Here is a 25674-nt window from a genome sequence, read left to right on the forward strand (position 1 = left end):
AATTGTTAGTAAGAACTAGACCCAGTGCTTAACACGTGTATTTTATGCACTCCTCGTTCTTCCCCGCCCCCCTCATAAATGCTTTTTATACTATTATTATGCAAATGTGAGTTTTATTAATATTGTATTAAACTGAAACAGAATAAAACTAGTCCAGATAGACAGAAGCCACGCCAAATTTATCAGCATTTTCGCCATGTCCTGTTTCTAGACACTTTTCAAAAATGTCGTTTGAGGCACAAAAGGTCTAAAACATCTAATACATTTGGTACATGACCTCTATACTACATTTTTGCTGAACAAAAGTCCTCATAAAAAAGCCTAAACATCTAATACAATTATCAGATAACCCTTGGGGTGGTTTCACATATAGGATTTTTAGAAAAAACACTATACGTCATGTGGCATTATTCCTGCATTTTATTCTCTCAAAAGAAGAAAGAGTGCCACCACAAAAAGAAAGCATTTTGGTTTGTGGCTTTTTTTGCTAGTCATAGTGTTTTTCAAAATGCAGCATGTTCTAGATATGGGATGTTTTAGTTTTTTTTCCCCCATATGTATGAGGGCTCATGCACACGAACGTATTTTCCTTCCGTGTCCGTTCCGTTTTTTGCGGACCGTATGCAGTACCTTTCATTTCAATTGGTCGACAAAAAAAAACTGAAGTTACTCCGTGTGCATTCCATTTCCGTATGTCCGTATTTCCATTCTGCAAAGAAATAGGACATGTCCTATTATTATCCGCATTACGGACAAGAATAGTACTGTTCTATTAGGGGCCAGCTGTTCCGTTCCGCAAAATACGGAATGCACATGGACATCATCCGTATTTTTGCGAATCCGATTTTTTTGCGGACTGCAAAATACATATGGTTGTGTGCATGAGCCCTTAGACTTGAAAAAAGCCAGGAAATTCATGGTTTAAATGTTTCATGGTTTAAATGTTTCAAAATAAAAAAACAAAAATGACATGCAAATGGCATGAAAAATGCTTGAAACATCTGCTGTTTTTTTTCCAAGCATTTATAAAAGATTCAGAAATAGCATTTGTGAACGAGGCCTAAGGGTCAGTTAACACAGAATTTTTTTGGTGCTGACTTTGGAGCGTTTCTGCCTTAAAATCAGCTCCAAATCTGCTCCAAAAATGCCTCAAAACAGCCTCCCATTCAATTCATTTCAATGGTAAGCAGCACTTGCTTCTTTTTTAGGGCTCCTGAACACGGCCTTGCCCGGCTGTTCCGTGCATTGGGGACAGGCCACATCCGTGCGGTTTCCACAGATGGATGCAGACCCATTCAGCCTGGATGGGTCCGTGATCCATCCGCACTGCAACATGTTCTTTTTTTTTTTATGGTGCGGAGGCCCAGAGAGAAACCTGTAGTGCTTCCGTGGGGTCCATTCCGCACCGCAACTCCGGATTGTGGACCCATTCAAGTTAATGGGTCTGCATCCGTGATGTGGTGCCCAAACGGCCGGGGCCAGTATATTGCAGACCCACTGTTTGCGGGTCGCAATACGGGCTTGGCCGGCACACCTTCGTGTGCATGAGCCCTTACACATGTGAAAAAGAAGCGTGTAAAAAAGAAGCAGCATGCCCTATCTTGGGGAAAAATCTGCGCTGATTTTCCCATTCAAATAAATGGGAAGCATTTTAAAAAAACGCACCATTTGAGATGTGCACATATGCATGTTTTTTCGCAGGTTTTTTTCATGCATAAACACGCCAAATCAAACTTAATAAAGTAAAAAATCTGCCTGTATTTTGAAAATCAGCTTTGTGAACTGACCGTAAGGCTTGTTTGATGGCACGTCCACATCGGACAGATGTTCAGAAGCATCGTTTTTTTTGCTGATTTTGCCATGATTCACCGCTGTGGATTTGTCACAGATTGCACTGAGTATAAGTATAAGGCCTCTTTCAGACGGCCGTTGCGGGAAAATGTGCGGGTGCGTTACGGGAACACCCGCGATTATTCCGCGAGTGCAAAACATTGTAATGCGTTTTGCACTCGCATGAGAAAAATCGCGCATGTTTGGTACCCAAACTTCTTCACAGAAGTTCGAGCTTGGGATCGGTGTTCTGTAGATTGAAATATTTTCCCTTATAACATGGTTATAAGGGAAAATAATAGCATTCTGAATACAGAATGCATAGTAAAACATCGCTGGAGGGGTTAAAAAAAATATATATAATGTAACTCACCTTAGTCCACTTGTTCGCGGCCCAGCATCTCCTTCTGTCTTCATCTGATCTCTGTGCAGCAACAGGACCTGTGGTGACGTCATTCCGGTCATCACATGATCCATCACCATGGTAAAAGATCATGTGACGTACCATGTGATGATCGGAGTGACGTCACCACAGGTCCTATTACTGCACAGAGATCAGATGAAGACAGAAGGAGATGCCGGCTACGCGATCAAGTGGATTAAGGTGAGTTAAATAATTTTTTCTTTTTTTTTAACCCCTCCAGCGATGTTTTACTATGCATTCTGTATTCAGAATGCTATTATTTTCCCTTATAACCATGTTATAAGGGAAAATAATAATGATCGGGTCTCCATCCCGATCGTCTCCTAGCAACCATGCGTGAAAATCGCACCGCATCCGTGAAAAACGCAGAATCTAGAACATGCTGCGATTTTCATGCAACGCACAAGTGACGCGTGAAAATCACCGCTCATGTGACCAGCCCCATAGAAATGAATGGGTCGGTATTCAGTGCGGGTGCAACGCGTTCACCTCACGCATCGCATCCGCGCGGAATACTCGCTCGTGTGAAAGGGGCCTAAGGGCTAATTCAGACGACCCTATCTGTTTTGCGGTCCGGCCGTGTGCGTTCCGCATTTTGTCCTATGATAAAAATGCCTATTCTTGTCTGCAATTGACCCCAAAAAAAAACAACAATCGAGAGATTAAAAAAACACAAAAAACACAATGTTTGCAATATATTAGCTTTCAGCAAATGTGGCATATTTTTTATGAAATAAAAGCAATACTGGGAAATAAGCTGCAAAAATTGAGTGTTTTTCTGAAATTCCCCATGTGTGACACCGCCCTAATGGCAGTTTCCCATTGCCATTACCTGCAACCACCGGGCCCCATCACGAGTCTAATGAACCAAACTTAGATCATGAAAGGTTTCTATGGCGCTCTCTAACTTCTCCCTATGAAAAGTGTGATATAGTAGAAGAAAGTAAAAAATGAATCAATAGGAATATGAAATATTGTCAAGTCATTTACCAGAAGCCGCAGATGAAGGGAATCCTGTCCTGATCACACTCTGCACAGCTCTGGACGCTGCTGGGCTCAGAGTCCTGTCGCCTAGCAACATGTAAACAAAGCTGAGGCCTAGTGCTAAATGACACTGCACCCTCCTCCCTGCATTGTATTCCCCTGCATACACACCCAGCCCTCTGCGTCCCTCGCCCCTCACTTTTCACATGGAGATGTGTCCTGTACATGTGGTAGAATTTGTGATTTGTGCTGAATTCCTTTGGTAAACTAACAGAGCAGTGGAGAGATTCGTCTCGGGGTGATAATGCATCATATAGCTCGTTTCCTCTGGAAAATCACATGGATGATATTGGATTTTTAAAATGCACATTAAGAAGTTCTTCACAGAGGTTTTCCAAAATCTGAATTTATGGTGGCATAATACGGCACCCTTAGGGCACGGCCACACAGCCTGGTTTCCTGATGCAGTTTTGGATAGGGTATTTTAGTGGCCTTGCCGGTGGCAGTAATTTTTTTCTATCGGCAATATTAATTTGCCGTTATTTTCCTGTACAGACTGTTAGTAATAAGGCTTCCATTATGGAGCGCTCATTAGTACAGCCTTTAACCTCCCCTCCCCCCCATTTGTGTAATAAAAAATAAATAAAAATTATAATTAACCTCATCCATTTGCTCGCACTGCGGGGAACACTCGTTGCTGACTAAAGGACAGGAAGTGCGAGACGTCATCACGCTGGAGCGCAGGTCCTGCCCTGAGCTGCACTGAGCAGCGAATTTTTACCGCAGCGCGATCAAATGGAGGCAGTGAGTTTTTTTTGTTTTGTTTTTTGCAGAAGCCGATAAGGGGGCACTAATGAGGAGCATTATTATTACTGGGGGGGGGCACTAATGGGGACATTATTCTTACTGGAGGGCACTGTCACAGACGTTCCCATGGCAGGTACAAGGAGATCGGAGAGACTGGCAACTGGTGGGTTAAATTGACAACTTCACTGTGGATCTTATTGTGTCTGTGTTTTGGTGAATGCCACAGCCCTTGCTTAAGGTGTTGCTTGTTGGTAATTTACTTTTCCCGTTTCCCACTCTTGGAGGTGCTGTTTATAGATTTTCTTCCTGCCTTCTAACTAGCTGGTTGGTTGTACTCTGTGGTGCTTCTGGAGTTGCCAGTTTTCTACTTTCAGATAAGTCTTGTCTTTTCTTATTGTTTTGCGTTTGTTATATTCCCTGTTGTTTGTATCTGGGCCTAAGGGTCCATTCACACATCAGTGTGTGTTTTGCGGATCCGCAAAACATGGACACCGGCAATGTGCGTTCCGCATTTTTCGGACCGCACATTGCCGGCACTAATAGAATATGCCTATTCTTGTCCGCTAATGCGGACAAGAATAGGACATGTTCTATTTTACGGGGGATTGTAATTGTGGACCCGGAAGTGCGGGTCCGCAATTCTGGATCCGGGCCGCACATCACGCGGCCCCATAGAAAAGAATGGGTCCGCAATTCCATTCCGCAAAAAGCGAAACGGAATTGCGGATTTGTGAATGGAGCCTGAGACAAAGACTTCCATTCGTCCGTCTGGGGAGGAATGGATTGTCTCTGGTCCTAACCTCATTCCGAGGCCTTATAGGGATATAAGGGCCTAGATATACTGCATATGAATATTTCTACCTTCAAGGTCTATTCATATTGATAAGTATGAAAAAAAGTCCCAGTGTGAGGACTGAAACGTTGTGTTGGTGATTAAAGAACACATTTTTTTTTTAGGTAGTTAGGGCCTGGATCAGGGTTGTTTAGGAGGTGACCTGTTCCTTCCCTAGTTTCCAGGCCCAGTTACTGTTCCCCTTCCCTCCTGTGTTTAGTGTGGAGTTTTTCCCCCACACTGATCGTGACATTATAAACCGCTGTCTGTATCAGTTCAGCCATGGATGTTATCGCTGCACTGACCGGACAGCTACAGGGCTGTCTCTGGAGGTGGATGACCTCCGCACGACTGTCTCACAGATGCAGAGACCACTGTTAGCTGATCCTTGTAGTGGTTACCTGACCTGTCCTGAACCTAAATTTCTCTCCCGGATAGATTCTCGGGGGGAGTGATAATTTTATTCGGTTCAGCGAAGCATGCAAATGGTACTTTAAGTTGCATCCACACTCATCTGTGGATGAGAGCAAGAGAGTGGGTGTGATTATTTCACTGCTTAAAGGGGACGCCCAGTCTTGGGCTTTTTCTCTGCCGACCAGATCACAGCCTCTCCGATCAGTAGATGCATTTTTCGGAGCTTTAGGTCTCATCTATGATGACCCGGACCAAACCTCCCTGGCCGAGACTAAATTACGTGGCCTGCGTCAGGGAGAGCGTTCGGCGGAGATCTATTGTTCCGAATTTAGGAGGTGGGCTACGGATACTGAGTGGAACGATCCAGCTCTCCGCAGTCAGTTTTGTCAGGGATTATCTGAGAGGCTGAAGGACGCTTTGGCCTTTCATGAGAATCTTGAGTCTTTGGAAGCCGCTATGTCTTTGGTTGTACGTATTGATAGACGCCTGAGAGAGAGATCTAAGGGCCCACTCTCTCAGGACGTTCTATTACATAACGTACCATATTCCTTTGACTCTTTGGGTGAAGAGACTCCTGAGCTTATACCTGGGGATGAACCCATGCAATTAGGGGGAGCGACTCCGGGATCTGCTTGCAAAGGTAGGAGTCGCAAGCAGGGAGTATGTTTTTTTTTTTTCTGCGGTCAAAGGGGACATTTTGTCAATATACAGTACAGACCAAAAGTTTGGACACACCTTCTCATTCAAAGAGTTTTCTTTATTTTCATGACTATGAAAATTGTAGATTCACACTGAAGGCATCAAAACTATGAATTAACACATGTGGAATTATATACATAACAAACAAGTGTGAAACAACTGAAAATATGTCATATTCTAGGTTCTTCAAAGTAGCCACCTTTTGCTTTGATTACTGCTTTGATGAGCTTCAAGAGGTAGTCCCCTGAAATGTTTTTCACTTCACAAGTGTGCCCTGTCAGGTTTAATAAGTGGGATTTCTTGCCTTATAAATGGGGTTGGGACCATAAGTTGCGTTGAGGAGAAGTCAGGTGGATACACAGCTGATAGTCCTACTGAATAGACTGTTAGAATTTGTATTATGGCAAGAAAAAAGCAGCTACAGTAAGTAAAGAAAAACGAGTGGCCATCATTACTTTAAAAAATGAAGGTCAGTCAGTCAGCCGAAAAATTGGGAAAACTTTGAAAGTAAGGGCTATTTGACCATGAAGGAGAGTGATGGGGTGCTGCACCAGATGACCTGGCCTCCACAGTCACCGGACCTGAACCCAATCGAGATGGTTTGGGGTGAGCTGGACCGCAGAGTGAGGGCAAAAGGGCCAACAAGTGCTAAGCATCTCTGGGAACTCCTTCAAGACTGTTGGAAGACCATTTCAGGTGACTACCTCTTGAAGCTCATCAAGAGAATGCCAAGAGTGTGCAAAGCAGTAATCAAAGCAAAAGGTGGCTACTTTGAAGAACCTAGAATATGACATATTTTCAGTTTTCACACTTGTTTGTTATGTATATAATTCCACATGTGTTAATTCATAATTTTGATGCCCCCATAGTCATGAAAATAAAGAAAACTCTTTGAATGAGAAGGTGTGTCCAAACTTTTGGTCTGTACTGTATGTCCAAGCATTCAGCGGCAAAAAGAGAAACAAAAAGGGGTGTCTAAATCCCATCTAACTATCGGAGGTGTGAGTGGGGAGTCAGAGAATGTGCATTTGTCCTTTGCTGGTAGTACCTGATTTATCCTGACTTCCGAGGTGGTGCTAGAGTCAAAAACTGTAGGAAAGTATTTGTCGACAGCGGGGCTGGGGTGAACCTGATTGATGCTCAATTTGTCCGCATGCACGGGTTATCACCAAGTACATAAAAAAAAGACATTCCTGTATTTGCTATTGATTCTGCCCCTCTTACTCAGAGGTGCTTGTCGCATGTTTTGCCTGATATCAGATTAAGAGTGGGTGACTTTCATCAAGAAGTTATCTCATGTTTTGTCTTGGAAGGTCTCCCTGCACCTATGGTTCTGGGTTTACCGTGGCTTGCCAAGCATAATCCAACTATCGATTGGCAAGCTAGGCAGATTCTGGATTGGGGGGACTATTGCATTGATAATTGTCTCAATACATCCTTTTCTGTGGTTACTACTGCAGCCAGCCAGTAGCACAGGGGCAACACGTGGACCGATGAGGGGCCAAAATATAACACACAGTTCATCAGTTTACTCACGGTTAGCAGAAAGCCTCCCTGGGCTGGCAGCACAGTGTTGAGGTGGACAGCACGAAATCCTCCGGGGCACGCTCTGTGGTAGGGAAGCATCAGCCAAGATGGTGGTTGAGGTGCCTTTGATGTTAGGGGTGCTTAGGGTGCTTGTTGCGGCTGAGTCCCTTGATGGTTTTTGTCGTGACGCAAGTACCGTTGATGGTGGTACAACCATTAGTAGTAATAATAAGGTAGACAGTCGTAAGATGCAACTCACAACTTTTACTGTTGATGACTTTGGTTGGTAGCAGTACAAAATACAGTATCTTGATGTTTTTAGAGTTGGTCTGCAAATCCACTGTTTCCAGGCTTTTTAGGTTTGCCTTGGAGCTGTGGGTAAGGTGTACCTTGTTCCTGTTGATGTGCTCAGTCCTATTCCTTGTACTTTCCCTACAAGCTGAACATTGGGGACAGGTAAACTCGTCTGTTTCCCAGAGTTATGGTGTGACTGCCAGAAGCTATAAGTCCTCCACCATGCGCAAAGGTGTCTGTAGCCCTCAATAATGGCTGTTATCACTGATGATTCCTTAGGAAGCTTGTTTCTATTCCAGGGAGGCAAACTCTCTCCTACTGGTCAGGGATGCAAGTGTATAGTCCGGCCACAGAAGGAAAATGCTCTTCTGCGTCTCACATCTTAGTACTACCTCATAGCAAAGTTGGTTCCACTCACTAATCTGTGTCATGGAGTCTTCATTCTACATTCTCTCCCACTAATCTAATCTGATCTACTCAGATCTGCTCTAGACTCTGATCCATTCTCAACCCTGATCTCCACTGACTAACTAGGCCACTCTGATCTGCCTCACTAGGCCTGACCTAGGTATACATATAGAACCTAAGTTTTATCCCCATCTAGTGGTGGGATGTATAAATTGCACCTAATCTGCCTGGTAACATGGATTTTGCAGATAAATAGTACAAAGTTACACAATACCGCATAATAATACAGTTTTTAGGGTAAAAAGTGCATTTAAGCAGTGCCCACACACACGTAGTGGGACTCTGCACTACTAAGGCTGTACCCTTTTTTATATCCGAGTTTGCCAATGTGTTTTCTGAGAGTGGATGTCAGGATTTATCTTTCTGAACCTGAAAGGCAGGCCATGAGAGAATATATTGCCGAGAGTTTGAAGAAAGGACACATAAGACCTTCCAAGTCTCCAGTGGCTGCAGTTTTTTATTTTTTTTTACAAAAAAGATGGAGGTCTTCGGCCATGTCTGGATTTTCGTGAACTCAATCAGATTACTGTCTGTGATCCTTACCCTCTTCCTTTGATTCCCTATTTTGTTTAACCAGATTATTGGTGCCAAGGTGTTCTCCAAGTTGGACTTAAGGGGGGCATATAATCTGGTTAGGATCAAGGAAGGGAATGAATGGAAGATGGCTTTTAATACTCCTGAGGGGCACTTTGAGAACCTGGTCATGCATTTCGGGTTGACCAATGCCCCGGCGGTCTTCCAACATTTTGTGAATGACATCTTTCATCATCTGGTGGGGAGGTTTGTGATTTGTCTATTTGGATGACATTCTTATTTATTCTCCTGACATGGACACTCATCAGAATCATGTGAGACATGTGTTACAGATTCTAAGGGATAATAAATTGTTTGAAAAATTAGAGAAATGTGTTTTTGCAGTACATGAGATTTTGCAATAAACAATCGTAGTCAGGAGTCCACTGGTGAGTCGCCGTTTTTTGGGGCCTATGAATTTCACCCGCAGTTTAGCACATTTTCTGGTTCTGGTAATCCTGAGGAAGAACGTTTTTCATCATCATTGTCATCAATATGACGAAAAATTCTAAATAAACTTGAAAAATATGGGCAACAAATATAAACGTGTGGCTGACAGGAAACATATGAATGGTCTGGACCTAAGTGTGGGTAATTCTGTGTGGCTGTCCACAAGAAACATTAAGTTGAAGGTACCTTCCTGGAAGTTGGGTCCAAGGTTTATCGGCCCATATATGATCACGGCCATTATTAATCCTGTAGCTTTTCATCTTGAGCTTCCTCAGGCCCTGAAAATTCATAATGTGTTCCATAGGTCTTTGTTGAAAAAATATGTGGAACCTTTACAGCCATCTTCCTTGCCACCCACTCCGGTCATGGTGGACGGAAATTTGGAATTCAAGATCGCGAAAATAGTTGACTCTTGAATTCTCCGTGGATCCCTTCAATACATTGGTTATGGACCGGAGGAGAGGATGTGGGTGCCGGCATCCGACATTAATGCCAATCGTTTAGTGTATGCCTTTCATAGATCTCACTCGGATAAGGTCACCCATAGAAGATGGGGTACCGTCACGGATGTTCCTGTGTGAATTATTAATTCTTGGGTGCAGTAATGGAAGCATTATTCATTCTGGGGCGCACTAATGGGGGCATTATTCTTACCGGGGGGCACTAATGGAGGCATTATTATTATTGGGGTGCACTAATGGGGGCATTCATTCTGGGGTGCACTAATGGGGCCATAACTTTTACAGGGCGCACTAATGGGGCCATAACTCTTACTGGGAGGCACTAATGGTGGCATTATTCTTACGGGGGCACTAATAGAGTGCATTATTAATTCTGTGGGCACTAATGGGGGCATTATTCATTCTGGGGTGCACTAATGGAGCCATTACTCTTACGGGGTGGCACTAATGGTAGCATTAATTCTGGGGTGCACTAATGGGGGCATTATTCTTACTGGGGTGGTGCTAATGGGGGGTATTATTATTTCTGGGGTGCATTTATGGGGGCATTACTATGACTGGGGGTATTAATATTACTGGGTGTGCTAATAGGGGCATTATTAATGCTGGGGGGCATTAATGGGGGCATTATTAATTTAGTGACCACTAATATGCCTTTTTACTGAAGTAAACAATAGGGGTTTTAGCTAAATAGATGGCTTAAATCAATCATTACATGTACCCAAAATGGTGCATTAAAAACTATAACTTTTCCTGCAGAAAATAAAACCTCATACAAGTACATTGATGAAAAAACAAAAAAGTTATAGCTCTTGGAATGCGATTTAAAAAAAATGTGTGGGGTTACTAAGGGGTTGCTGCTATTTTGTGCAAATCATGGCAAAATAAAATCACAATGATTATGGAGATAATGTGTATTAAAGATCTGTACAATTTCCAGGTTATAATACAGTACCCATACTGCACCTTCACCTCAGATAAAATCTCTGCCATTTTCCACTGAATAATATATTATGAAGCTATTCTCTCCCAGATTAACCTCAAAAATACTATGGGTGATTCCCTATAAAACTGAAAGCACAAGGAGGTACATTGTGGGTCCACAACATGGGAGACAGATTATAGATGAGTGAATCGAAGCTGATGAAGTAGAATTCGATCCGAATTTCAGGAAAAAGTACATTTGCAATGAATGCAAATTTCCTCGCTCTTCGTGGTAACGAATCACAATTTTCCTAAAATGGCGGCTACACGTGTGAGGAACTCTGGGAAGGTGGTATCACCCAGATTGACATGCCTGCATGCAGCCACTCAGCAGCCAGCCAGCCCTGTGATGTCACAGCCCTATAAATACAGCGGCCATCTTACAGTCAGATATTTTCCAGCATTCAGAGTGCAGGGACAGACGTGTGAAGGTGCTAGGGACAGCAATTGAGCAGCAAGAAAAATGAAAGCGTATAGGGGCATATTACAGTAAAAAAAAGATAAATATATACGCACTGCACTATTGCAGTTATTTCTGGTGAAAGCGTATAGGCGCGTATTTCAGTACTACAAGAAAAATATATTCTCAGTGCATTTCTGCAGTTAATTCTGGTGAAAGCGTATAGTGGCCTATTTCAGTCCAACAAGAAAAATATATGCTCAGTTCACTTCTGCAGTTATTGTGTTGAAAGTGTATGGGGGCGTATTACAGTAAAAAAAAAATTTCATATGTAGTTAAGGCTGCCGTGCAGCCTGTATTTGTGGGAGGGGCATAGGCCCCGCCCCCTTTGCTATAAAGATCCACGGAGTGCTGAGGACGGGACGTGCAGCCAGTTACCTGGTACTTCCGGTTCACGTCTGGTTCCTGCACGTCCCGCTCCTTTGAGTCTCGGTCTGGGTAAGTATTGGTCGGCGTTCGGCTCGTCTCGTGTTTCGTCCAGGTAAGCAGGGTGAATCCGATGCCGGTCCGGCAGCGTAGTGACCGCACGGCGGGTCGGGTCCTCACCTCGGCGGGGGCGGGAGCGCACGGCTGGTCATGGTCCTTACCGTGGTACATGGGCGGTGCAGGCACGTTGGGGGGTATGCCGTGGCCCGGCAGGCTTCCATGAGGCAGGCCGGGCGGCGCAGGCTATTTTCATGCGGGCGGGTGTTCCGGGAGCAGCTGCGTGTGCCGGTTGCTAGGCACGCTCTTCGGCTCCGCCCCTGGTAACGCTCGCGCCGTGCATAGGAACCCCGGCCACAAGTGATAGTATTAAGTACCCGTTTTTCCTGCAAAGCTGAAGTATCGCATATATACCGACAGTAGATGTGATTTGACACTATACTGGATATACTATCTTGTGGTCCATTTCCTGGCTATTCGTGCGATAGTTGTCAGGCACCAGCTTTTCACCATAAGCTGGAGTCTCACACATATACTGACGGTAGATGTGTTTGATTTTTTATTTCATTTCATCTAATTGTATTTACATATATAGGTTGTATTAATAGTTACCTTGTTATATGTGCCCACGGTTCCATCAGGCTTGTTGCTGATCATCATTGGGTCACATTGGCAGAGGCACATGCACGTCAGCACGTGCACTTGGCTAGGCACGTGGCTGGTTTTTCATGGGAGCTGTTACCCATTCACCTATTTAGTTTTCTGTCTATGAGTGCCATATTGAATATTTCAAGCTTCTAGATAGCTTTTCTTTTCCTGCTCTAGAGCGGTGTTGTTGGGCTCTCCATACGGGAGCAGCAGTGCCGGTGTTCTGTGTGAAAAAAAAAGAAAAAAAAAACTTTACTTTATTGTCTTGCATCATCATATTGCAGTGTCTACTTCTGGTCGGTTATCTGACGCTCCGTTTCAAGGATTCCTTGCTTGCAGTAGGTGGTACGTCCTGTTTTCTATACGGGTATGGTATGTGTCACAGGGGTTTGGCCGCAGGCACTTTCACACGTCCCATATGTGATGTCCGCCGCACCCGTGGTATGTGGTCCCTCGTGGCATGTCCAGGTTGTCATACCCGTCTCTCTCTCCCTCGTTGCTCGTCTGCTTGAAACGTTCAGGCGCTATTCTGTCGGCCACCCCGGTGGCACATGATTCTGCCTGAAACGTCCAGGTGGTCACTTTGTCTATTTTGGTACGTCTTCTTGAAGCGTTCAGGCTTTGTTGCGTCCGCCACTCTGGTGGCATGTAGTCCTGCCCGGTACTCCAGGTTGTCACATTGTTTATTGTGGTACGTCTGCTTGAAGCGTTCAGGCATTGTTGCGTCCGCCACTCCGGTGGCATGTAGTCCTGCCCGGTACTCCAGGTTGTCACATTGTTTATTGTGGTACGTCGGCTTGAATCGTTAAGGCAAATGTCACGTCCGCCACTTCGTGGCACGGTGTCCTGGATCCCAGAGTGTCTCGTCATCTCATGTGGTACGTCCGCTTGAAGCGTTCAAGCAGTATTATGTTGTTCACTCCTGGAACGTCCAGGTTGCCTTGCTCGTCTACTGTTGCACGTCTGCTTGAAACGTTCAGGCAAAGTATGTCTGCCACGCTGGTGGCACGTGGTCCTGCCTGGAACGTCCATGTTGTCATATTCATCTCCTGTTGTACGTCTGCTTGAAACGTTCGGGCAAATATTACGTCCGTCACCTCGGTGACACGTGGTCCTACCTGGTACGTCCAGGTTGTCTTATTTGTCTCTTGTTACACGTTTGTCTGAAGCGTTCAGGCAATGTCGCGTCAGCCGCCCCGGCGGCATGGTGTCCTGTCTAAGTACGTCCAAGGGGTCTTTTTTTTTTCACCTATCTTGGCACACATCCGCCCATAAGCAGCATGCTTGACCTAGCAGCACGCCCGGGGGGCACGGCGTCCTGGTTTGTGGCTCTTCTGTCCTCAGCGTTGTTGCCGAAAACGTTTAGGCCATGTTTCTCTGTTACCCTTAGGGGCAAGTTGTACGGCCTGACGCTACCAGGTTGGTTATATTCCCGGTGCATGTAGATTTTCATACTTGTTCTTTGTTTATACGGCAGCACGTTTGGGGTCTCGGTGCCTGCAGGTTCCCATAAGCAAGGCCTCCACCTCGGTCGGTGGTACGAGCCTCCAGTACGGTATCATTATCATTTTCACCAAATTCCATAACCAGGTGAGTATCAATTCAGGTCCGTCAGGCGGCCGTAATCTAGGGGCGGTTTAAAAAAAAAAAAAAAAAAGGGGGGGGGCCATCGGGATGTCCTAGACACGCCTAGTGTCCGCACAAGTAACAAAGGTTTTGTCCTCAGGTGTTATCCAGGGCGTAGAGTTATTTCAGCACGGTCAACATGTCCCAGGCCTCAGACATCGACGATGCCTCGTCCATCTCCGGGTCCGTGGTTTCCGGTCTGGCTGGTCATGGATCCCTGAGGAACTGGACAATTCCAAAACTGGTGGCCAAATTAAATAGGAGGGGCATTAGTCACCCGGCTTCGGCCAGGAAAGCCGAACTTTATAGGCTACTGGTATCTAGCCTGGTTCCAGCCAGCGAGCAGCTGGCAGTACCTTCTATCCAGTCATCACTGGCTCAATTAAATGCCACTATGGGGAGTCTGGCTGCCTCGGTAGCGGACATCCAGCACAGGGTCGTGGAGCTGGAGTCCAGGGCCTCCACCTCTTCGCAGTCAGTGGCGCCCGTGTCGGCAGTGTCGGGGCCGTTGGTGGGTTCCCCAGGTATGTCTTCTACTCCGCCGGCCATTGTCCCAGCTCATTTTGTGGCGGAAAATATTAGGAGGGATATACTGGCAGGCAAAGAAGTCAACCTGGCATCTATCCTCATAGCTTCCCACGATGCTAGCGAGCACAGAACCATTGATTGCGGGGAAGTGTCAGTGGTGATGAAGTCAAAAGATGCCAGGTTGAATCGAAAGCTGTCTATACCTGAATTTATTCTCGCTTTTAGCTTGTTCAGAGACGTCATCTGCTCAGCGCAGCCTAATAGGTTGGATGCCTATTTGTATCAAGTTACTGATTTGGGTCACAAGTATGGGGGCTCGGCGTTCTATGACTATCACCGGTCCTTCGCAGCTAAAGCCGCAGCCTCCCTAGCACAGTTCCAGTTTATGACTAATTGGGCTGTGCTGGACATGGAGCTTTTCTGCAGGCATTTTGCTGGTCTCCGAGCCCCCACTTGTGGCGCATGCCACTCCATTTTCCATGCCACGGAATGGTGCCCCAATTAGGCGTCTGCCCGTCCAGACAGAGCCCTTCCAGGAACATCGGGTGTTCCCAGGGGCCCGGCCCTCATGGACAAGTTTGGCAGGCCTATTGTGTATCTGGGCAAGAGCCAGATATGCAATAATTTCAACTTCGGTCACTGCATGTTCAGCGGGTGCAGGGCCCTTCACATGTGCACGGTCTGCTTTCGGGCACATCCCAGGTCCACCTGTCCCAAAAAATCGGCCAAGCAGGCATGACTGACCGACGTCAACGTGGATCTCCTGGAGGCGCTCCTGGAAGGTCATGACGACCGGCAGTTCGTGCAACACTTGATCACTGGCCTGTCACTTGGGTTCCACACAGGATTGGTGGCCCTGCCACATTCGAATTGGGAGTGTGAGAATCTCCTCTCTGCCAGACAGGATCCTGAGGCGGTGCAAGCAGTATTATCCTCGGAATTGGATAAAGGCTTCATCATCGGCCCTTTTGACTCGATTCCCTTTGAAGTTTGGAGGGTCAACCCGATTGGAGTGGTGGCTAAGAGAGGCTCAAATAAAAAAAGGCTGATCTATGATCTCTCGGCTCCTCATTCCTCGCACATCCCTAGTATTAACTCTCTCATACCATCAGAAGAGTTCAGCATGAAGTACTCCTCCCGATCCTCCCGCAACTGTGGCAATATTATGGCATCAAATGGGCAGGCAGATACTACTTTGCCAATCGTCTTACGTTTGGCTCGAAAAGCAGCCCATGGCTGTTTGACCGGCTGGCCCAAGCCCTGCACTGGATTCTGGTCGAACATGGGCAGGCTCCTATGTGTATCCACTATCTGGATGATTTCCTGCTGGTGGAGCACCCCTCCCGTCAGTCCTCCGGTTTATCCTCCCTGCTGGAGTTGTTTTCGGCGCTTCAGATGCCTGTCGCCACGGGGAAGACGGTCGGTCCTTCCTCAACGATCACCTTCCTGGGGGTCATTCTGGATTCTGTTAAGTTGGAAGCAAGGCTCCCTGAGGAGAAGTTACAGCAGATCCGGTTAGCCATCCAGGAGGCTGCCAAATCCTGCTTCCTGACCAAAACAAGCCTCCAATCCTTGCAGGGCCGGCTGAACTTCGCCATGAGGGTCATGCCCCAGGGGCGCACCTTCGTGTCTCGGCTCTTGCTGCTCCTGCCATCAGTCCCGGAACAAGACAGTGTCATTCGGTTGGACCAACAGGCCATGGCAGACCTGTCCATGTGGAGCACGTTCATGTCCTCATGGAATGGCGTCAGGTTGTTCATTCCCCCCTGGGACCCGTCCTCTCCCACGGTCTATTCCGACGCGGCCGCATCCAAGGGCTTTGCAGCAATATTTGGCAACCACTGGCTGGCCGGTGCCTGGCCGTCCCAGATTATGCTGGACGGGCAGGCCCTCAGGTCTTCTCCCTTGTTGGAGTTGTATCCAGTGGTGGCAGCGGCCCAGGTGTGGGGCCACGTTTGGTCTAACTCAAGGGTATTATTCATTACCGATAGTCAGGACTTGGTCGACATCATCCGCAATGGCAGAGCCAAATCCCCTAAAATCATGGCTCTTATGCGTAGGCTGGTTTGGTTATCCATGGTACACAATTTCTGCTCCCACATACAGGGTTCCAAGAATACGGCTGCTGATGCGCTGTCCAGGTTTAACGTCTATCTTCTTTCAGAACATGCCACTTGCAGATGCAACGGGGGCAGGCGTTCCGGCGTACAGCGACCTGGTGTGGGACTAACATCATTAATCACCAAAGCAGAGGACCTGTTGCACCAGAGCCTGTCTGAAAATACAGTCAGGAACTATCGTACGGGCTGGAATCTGTTTAAGAAATTTACCGAGAGTCATCAACAGGGCGACGTGGATGACGTGTCATTCATTATGGCCTTCATCGCACATTGCCATGCCATGCCAACCTCGGGCTCGCTCACAATACCATCCGCCTGTATTTAGCAGGGGTACAACATCAGTTCACGTTGGACAATCCGGCCCGGATCTTTCTTGACATTTTATCTGATGTTTTATTTTCTGTTTTTTAAGGTGGACCCACTATTTTATTGCTATAGAGTTGGCAACATTCTCCTAGTGTTTGACCTATTTGTTAAATAAATTCTACTTTCTTTATCCAATTTGTGTCCGTCTGGCTCCGGCTAGTTGAGTGCCCCCTACCACTTTATTTCTATACAATTTGTCTTTCTATTTCGACCAGGGGTAGGTCGCAAGGGTTGTGCACCGAACTATACTCTGAAACAAGAGGTCACGAGTAGAGTTGAGCGGACACCTGGATGTTCTTCGGAAAAAAGTTCGAGTTCGGGACCCGAACTTGACCCAAACTTGACCCCGAACCCCATTGAAGTCAAAGGGGACTCGAACTTTTGAGCACTAAAAATGTCATGGAAAGGGCTAGAAGGCTGCAAATGGCGTCAAAATGTGGTTAAGAGCATGGCAAGTGCTTTGCAAACAAATGTGGATAGGGAAATGACTTAAAATAACATAAAATAGGTAAAAATAAAAAATAATAATCTTGATCTAGGAGGACCAGGTCCATATGGAGTAGGAGGTTGAGGAGGCGGTGGATGTGGAGGTGTAGGTGGAAGCGGCGGTGGAGGAGGAGGAGGTAGCCTACACTGCTTTTTGGTTTTAAATTTTATTTAAAAAATTAGGGTACACCCCAAAACATTGGGAAATATAACCTGTGATAACCCCCTCCAGTCATGCTAAACACACGTTCAGACAATACACTGGCTGCAGGGCAGGCCAGCAACCCCAAGGGGTAAAGGGCAAGCTCAGGCCATGTGCCCAATTTGGAGACCCAGAAGTTGAAGGGGGCAGACCCGTCATTCAGTACCTGTAGGCGTGTGCACACATACTGCTCCACTATGTTGGTGAAATGCTGCCTCCTGCTAAGACCTTCCATATCAGCTGGTGGTACTGGTTGTTGTGGCGTGCTGACAAAGCTTTTCCACATTTCGGCCATGCCAACCCTGCCTTCTGATGTGATGGTGGTGCCCCAGCTGCATTGGCGACCTCTTCCTCGTCCTCTGCCTTCGCCTTGTGCTTCCACTGTTCCCCCGCTGTCAGGTGGGAATGCCACCAGCAGCGCGTCTACCAGCGTGCGCTTGTACTCGCGCATCTTACGATCACGCTCCAGTGAGGGAATTAAGGACAGTATGTTGTCCTTGTAATGGGGATCCAGCAGCGTGGCCACCCAGTAATCAGCACAAGTTAGAATGTGGGCAACTCGGCGGTCGTTGCGGAGACACTGCAGCATGTAATCGCTCATGTGTGCCAGGCTGCCCAGAGGCAACGAAAAGCTGTCCTCTGTGGGAGGTGTATCATCTGTGTCCTCTGTATCCCCCCATCCACACACCATTGATGGCCATGAGCTGGTCTGGGTGCCACCCTGCTGTGAACATGGTTCCTCCTCCTCCATCTCCTCATCCTCCACCTCCTCATCCTCCAGAACTGTACCCTGGCTGGACAATTGTGTACCTTGGGTTTGTGGGTGCAGAAACCCACCCAAGGAGTCATAGAAGTGGGATAGTAATGCTGAGAACGGCATTATCGGCACTGGCCATGTTGGTGGAGTACTCGAAACAGCGCAACAAGGAACACAGATCTCACATGGAGGCCCAGTCATTGGTGGTGAAGTGGTGCTGTTCCGCCGAGCCACTCACCCGTGCGTGCTGCAGCTGAAACTCCACTATCGCCTGCTGCTGCTCGCACAGTCTGGCCAGCATTTGCAAGGTGGAGTTCCACCTTGTGGGCACGTCGCATATGAGGCGGTGAGCAGGAAGGCCGAAGTTACGCTGCAGCGCTGACAGGTGAGCAGCAGCAGGGTGAGAACGCCGAAAGCGCGCACAGACAGCCCGCACTTTATGCAGCAGCTCTGACATGTCGGGGTAATTTTTAAGGAATTTCTGCAACACCAAATTCAGCACATGCGCCAGGCAAGGGATGTGCGTCAAACCGGCTAGTCCCAGAGCTGCTACGAGATTTCGCCCATTATCGCACACCACCAGGCCGGGCTTGAGGCTGACTGGCACAAACCACTTATCGGTCTGTTGTTCAAGGCCCGTCCACAGCTCCTGCGCGGTGTGGGGTTTGTCCCCCAAACAGATAAGTTTTAAAACTGCCTGCTGTAATTTACCCCTGGCTGTGCTGAAGTTGGTGGTGAAGGTGTTATGCTGACGGGATAAGGAGCTGGTAGAGGATGAGGAAGCAGAGTAGACGGAGGAAGCAACAGGAGGCAAACTGAAGCGCCCTGCAATCCGGTCATGGAAGGACATGCGCCAAACTGCTATCCGCCTCAGACCCAGCCGCCACTGCATTTACCCAGTCTGCTGTTATGGGGATATAACGGCCCTGACCGTGCTTACTGGTCCACGTATCCGTAGTCAGGTGCACCTTCCCACAGATGGCGTTGCGCAGTGCACACCTGATTTTGTCCCCTACTTGGTTGTGCAGGGAAGGGATGGCTCGCCTTGAAAAGTAGTGGCGGCTGGGCACGACGTACTGTGGGACAGCCACCGCCATAAGGCCTTTATAACTATCCGTCTCCACCAGACGGAATGAGAGCATTTCAAAGGCAAGTAATTTAGAAATGCTGGCATTCAGGGCTAGGGATCGCAGTTGGGTAGGGGGGTACTTCCTCTTCCTCTTCAACGTTTGGGATATGGAGAGCTGAACGCTTCCGTGGGACATTGTGGAGATGCTTGGTGACCCAGGTGTTGCTGGCAGATCCTCTGTTTGTGGGGTGGATGAAGAGGTGGGTGAAGAGGCCGCGACTGCAGCAGAAGAGGAAGCAGGAGGAGCCAGAGACCTTTCTTGGTTTTTGAGGTGTCTACTCCACTGCAGCTCGTGCTTTGCACTTAAATTCCTGGTCATGCAGGTTGTGCTCAGGTTGAGAATGTTTATGCCTCGCTTCAGGCTCTGATTGCACAGCGTGCAAACCACTTGTGTCTTGTCATCAACACATTGTCTGAAGAACTGCCACGCCAGGGAATTCCTTGGAGCTGGGTTTGGTGTGCTCGTTCCCTTGCTGCGGTGGGCAGTAGGAGGCGTACTGTCTAAAGGACGGCCACTTCGCTTTTGCACCCTGCTCCCTCTTCTGCTGTGCTGGTGGCTCTCTGCGACAACCGCGTCTTCCTCTGAACTACATAGGTCACTCGCATGACCTTGATTCCATGTGGGGTCGAGGACCTCATCGTCCTCCACATCATCTTCCACCCAGTCTTCACCCCTGCCTTCCCTGTCGGTCTGCACACTTTCGAAAGCCCCAGCAGTTGGCACCTGTGTTTCGTCATCATCCGAGGCGTGCTGCGATGGTCCTCCCATGTACTCATCTTGAAAGATAAGTGGTTGGGTGCACTCAGATTCTTCCACTTCTGGGGCAGGGCTAGGTGGATGGCCCCGGGAAACCCTGCTAACAGAGTCATCAAAAAGCAGAAGAGACTGCTGCATGACTTGGGGCTCAGACTGCTTGGCTGATTTGCAAGGGGGTGAGGTGAATGACTGATGGACATCGGCTGCAGGTGCCAACTGTGGTCTTTCAGCAGGAGACTGGGTGGGAGACAATGTGAGGGAACTGGATCCACTGTCGGCAACCCATTCTACTATCGCCTGTATTTGTTCAGGCCTCACCATTCGTAGAGCAGCATTAGACCCGACCAAATACCGCTGCAGGTTTTGTCGCCTACTCGCACCTGAGGAAGGGGTTTCACTTGTGCGTCTAGCTGGCACAGATCGACCACGTCCTCTACCTGCAACAGGAGCTCCACCAGCAGCACCACGACCTGGGCAACGTCCCTTATTTGACGCTCTCCTCATATTTCGTCATAAATTTAGGATCTTGCCCTAAATGGGTGTTTAATTAATAGTAGAATAGAACGACAGTATGTAAAGGGTGTATCTCACACGGCCTGAACCAGTGTAGGCCTGAAGTAAATACAGCCATTTTTTGCAAAGATATATTTCAAATGTCTGATTCAAACCCCTGTATGTAGAAGGGGTATCTCACAGGGCCTGAACCAGTGTAGGCCTGAAGTAAATATTTCTTTGCACAAAATGGCTGTATTTCAAATGCCTGATTCAAACCCCTGTATGTAGAGGGGGTATCTCACACGGTCTGAACCAGTGTAGGCCTAAATTCAATATTGGTGCACCAAATGGCGGTATTTAAAATCTCTGAATGTAACCCAAATGTATTAAGGGTGTAACTCACAATGACATCTGCATCAAAGGCTGCCAACTAAATTTTTTGTGCCCAAACGAGTGTTTGTTTAACAACTGAATTTGACAGCAGTATATAAGCCTGTAATTTCACACGTGCTGATGCTGCAAGGCCTGAAAATAGTGTTTTTTGTCAAAGTGTGTTTTTCAAATTGCACACTGACTAAGGCTACTTTCACACTAGCGTTCGGGGCTCCGCTTGTGAGTTCCGTTTAAAGGCTCTCACAAGCGTCCCCGAACGGATCCGTCCAGCCCTAATGCATTCTGAGTGGATGCGGATCCGCTCAGAATGCATCAGTTTGGCACCGTTTGTCCTCCGCTCCGCAGGCGGACCCCTGAACGCAGCTTGCAGCGTTCGGGTGTCCGCCTGGCCGTGCGGAGGCAAACGGATCCGTCCAGACTTACAATGTAAGTCAATGGGGACGGATTTGTTTGAAGTTGACACAATATGGCTCAATTTTCAAACGGATCCGTCCCCCATTGACTTTCAATGTAAAGTCAAAACGGATCCGTTTGCATTATCATGAACAAAAAAAATAAAAAAAATTTTTTTTTTGTTCATGGTAATGCAAACGGATCCGTTCTGAACGGATCTAAGCGTTTGCATTATTGGCGCGGATCCGTCTGTGCAGATACCAGACGGATCCGCACCTAACGCAGGTGTGAAAGTAGCCTAATACAGATGTTGTAGATTGCCCAAAAAATTTCCTTTTTTGGTAACAGAATATGAAAGCTGTATATATTAAACTTGAATTTAACACTTGCAGATCTGGAAAATACTGTTTTTTGAAAAAAAATAGTGTGTTTTTAAAACCCCAGAAAATGATGTGTATTTCTACCTTAAATTGCACACTGACTAATCCAGATGTTGTAGTTTGCCAAAAAAATGGTGATTTGCAATGTCCCAAAAGCTCAGATGCAGTGCTGGTGCACTGAGCATGCATAAAATGGCCGCCGCCGCTGCCACCCACCTAACTATCAGAATTGTAAATTTATTTATTTTTTTGGTCAATGGCCCAGGGCAGGCTAAAACGTTTGTGCCCTGCACCCACACAACTATTTCTCTGTAGATCGCTGACTTAGATTCTCTCCTATTCTCTCCCTGAAATCACAAGTCCAGCAGCATCCTCTCCCTACACTTGTAACAGCAGAGTGACGTGCAGCACTACGTGACTCAAGCTTATATAGAGCTGCTCTGGCCAATCACAGCCATGCCATTAGTAGGCATGGCTGTGATGGCTTCTAAAGTCAGACAGTTAACCGCTTGTTGGTTGGCTGCTGTGCAGCCTTTCAAAAAGCGCCAAGAAAGTGCCGAACACCGAACCCGAACTTTTACGGAAAGGTTCGGGTCCAGGGTCCAAAAATCCTAAAGTTCGGTATGAACCCGAACTTTACAGTTCGGGTTCGCTCAACCCTAGTCACGAGCTTATATACATTCATAACTTGACTTCAGTTCCAGAAAGTCTTTGAGGTATTTCACTGTGACATTTCAGCTGCTCGAGGCACATGCATACACCAGTTTTCGATGCAGTGCATAAAATAAATAGATTATTCTGTGCCATGATTGATGATGGCATAGCTAGGCCAGGCTATGTCAGTGTCACAATGATTTAAAATTCAGTTCTTCCACTACTTCATCTGAATATCTAGACTGGAGACAGCTGCATTCTTAGTAGGTGGAATACTAGCCTGAGTGAGCAAGTACTGAGCCATACAGAAGAGTAGTTACACTCAAAAGGGTTTCCACTGAGGGATGCACAGATATAGCAGAGGTTCTAGTAATGGATATGTAGTGATATGTAATTGTTGAGGAGATTCTATATTGTAGTTACACATGAGAAAATATCTCAGTTTCTTTTGATAGCTGTCCAGGAATCAGTATTCCCAGTGGCTGTCCCCTTTCTGTCCATAACTGGATATGCATCTCTAAGTCCGGAGTTAGGTGATCCTCCATTTTCATCCTACGTGCTCTGTTTCCAGGGGTGGACTGGGAAATTAAAGGTGGGTTCAAATTGACAGAAGGTGGGGCAGCACAAGCAGATGGGGTTAGGGTTAGGGTCAGTAATACCATAGTGCAGCACAGAATACCATCCCACAGAACTAAATACCACAGTGTAGCACAAAATACCTCCCAGAAGATGTTCCTCTGTGGTGGCCATCAATAGCTACCAAGTTCTGTTCTCCTTCTCCTCCTCCAATTGCCTGCAATTAAGATATGGAGCAGGGGGTTTTGTAGATGAGAGGTGGACCAAAACACCAAGCCAGCCCTACCTTCAACATGCTAACTAGACTTCCTTTAATAATGACCCTTATATAGTATGTGCCTAGTCAGTGGCAGTGAGGAGGGCTCAGTTGGCCCTATGGGCATCGGCACACAGGGAAAATTCCATGTAGGGTCTATGGCCAGTCCACCCCTGCCGGCTTCCCTCACTAGTGTTCTGAATTTTAAAAGTAAAATGGCAGGCACCATTTGACAAGAAATTTTGTACAGTTCTTGATTAATTTGATTTGTTTAGAGTCGATTCACTCATCTCTACATGAGAGTCTTATCTGTAGGATATGCCACCAATGTCCAGTCTAAGACCAAGTTCTCGCTTCAGTTATTTGGTGAGTTATTATTATCCGTTATTGTCAGCCAAAAATAGGTGCGGGACAAAAATACAGAACAGGTGCAGATATTTCCATTATCCCTTATATCTGTGTAGGCTTCACCACTAGTATTGGCTCACAATAATGGATGGAAATAACTGGCCAAATAACTGAAGTGAGAACTTGGCATAAGGGGTTTCATCTTCCAACCAATGTAACTACCATCGTTTGCTTGAATAAAGTGACAGCAGCCCCAGAAAAGCATCATGCGTCTTCATCTCCTAGTTTTTTTCAAAGGCTGCAAGGTTGGTCAGTATACTTAATGGCCATTTATGTGACGGTACAGAAAATTCTTAGTGGAGATGATAGGAAACTTAGTCATGCTATAAAAGCCAGGCATTTCTCTTTCCCTGCGTTGTAAGCCAAGTAATGTTCACAAAGAAACCTGCATGTCCCTAATAAAGTTTGCAAATATCATTATCTGGAATATGCCAAGGAACATTAAATCTGAATTAGTGGCGAGAAGCGTCTGTTGTGTCCATTTTGTGAGATGATCAGAGGCGCTTCAAAGTTAATCACATAGAAAATGAAAATAAGGGTGATCGGTACAGGACACGGGTGGGAAATCATCAAAAATAGCCTTTGCTTATCAAATAAATGGCTTCTCCCCAGAATATTAGTCTTTCAGCTATAGATGACTGTGCTGCTCATCTAGCTGATGGTAAATATACTGTAACCCCTGGCAGTCATTACATGAGTCTTATTAGATTATGCAGATTAATGACATGTCGTCTACTGGTATTATAAAGCACCAGGGATGTACTAACAACATCTGCTGTGGTGATTGCTCCCATAACAAATGCCAGAAACCTTTCATTTTCCATAATAATGCAATTATGATATTAGTTTTCACATTTAGCTCAACTGGGACTGTGATAAGGTATAATACATCAACTTCCACACAGCAGCAAACTATACATATTACATTAACAAGATGCCTTCCACTCATCCTTACACTGCCTGTCCAAAAAAAAAGTCGACACCTGGATTTAACTAAGCAAATAGTTATGAGCCTCCTATTGGATAATTACTGCATGGTCAATTTTATCTTTCAGCTGGCAATAAGTTTATTTAACCCCAACTGGTGCAATGAGTTGCTTAAACAACCATGTTAAAAGACACATCTCGTGGTCGTGGAAAAGATCTTAGTCTGTTTAAGAAGGGTCAAATCATTGGCTTGCATCAAGCAGAGAAAACATCTAAGGAGAGTGCAGAAACTGCTAAAATTGGGTTAAGAACTGGCCAACGCATTATTAAAAACTGGAAGGATAGTAGGGACCCATAGTATTTGACGAAGAAATGTGGCGGGAAAAAAATCCTGAATGATCGTGATCAGTGATCACTTAAACATTTGGTGAAATCAAATCGAAGAAAAACAACAGTAGAACTCAGGGCTATGTTTAATAGTGAAAGTAAGAGCATTTCCACACACACAATGCGAAGGGAACTCAAGGGATTGGGACTGAACAGCTGTGTAGCCGTAAGAAAACCACTAATCAGTGAGGCAAACCAGAAAAAAGGCTTCAATTTGCTAGGGAGCATAAAGATTGGACTCTGGAGCAATGGAAGAAGGTCATGTGGTCTGATGAGTCTAGATTTACCCTGTTCCAGAGTGATGAGCGCATCAGGGTAAGAAGAGAGGCAGATGAAGTGATGCACCCATCATGCCTAGTGCCTACTGTTGGTCAGGTCTAGGTTCAGCAACAGTATATGCTCCAAGAATGAGGCCAGCTGACTACCTGACCATACTGAATGACCAGGTTATTCCATCAATGGATTTTTTCTTCCCTGATGGCACGGCCATATTCCAAGATGACAATGCCAGGATTCATCGGGCTCAAATTGTGAAAGGGTGGTTCAGCGAGAATGA

At 46.4% G+C, this 25674-nt stretch overlaps 1 protein-coding gene across 1 annotated transcript in view; it reads right to left on the reverse strand.

Annotated features, from left to right (window-relative positions):
• Nucleotides 1-3271, reverse strand: part of TTC12 (tetratricopeptide repeat domain 12) — a 175848-nt gene extending 172577 nt beyond the window's left edge. Inside the window, exon 1 of the mRNA XM_040426869.1 lies at nt 3245-3271. The gene's annotated coding sequence lies outside the window, so the exon portion shown is untranslated. The remainder of the gene's footprint in view (nt 1-3244) is intronic.
• Nucleotides 3272-25674: the final 22403 nt, after the last annotated feature.

Source organism: Bufo bufo, chromosome 1 (genome assembly GCF_905171765.1).
Source record: "Bufo bufo chromosome 1, aBufBuf1.1, whole genome shotgun sequence".
NCBI lineage: Eukaryota > Metazoa > Chordata > Amphibia > Anura > Bufonidae > Bufo > Bufo bufo.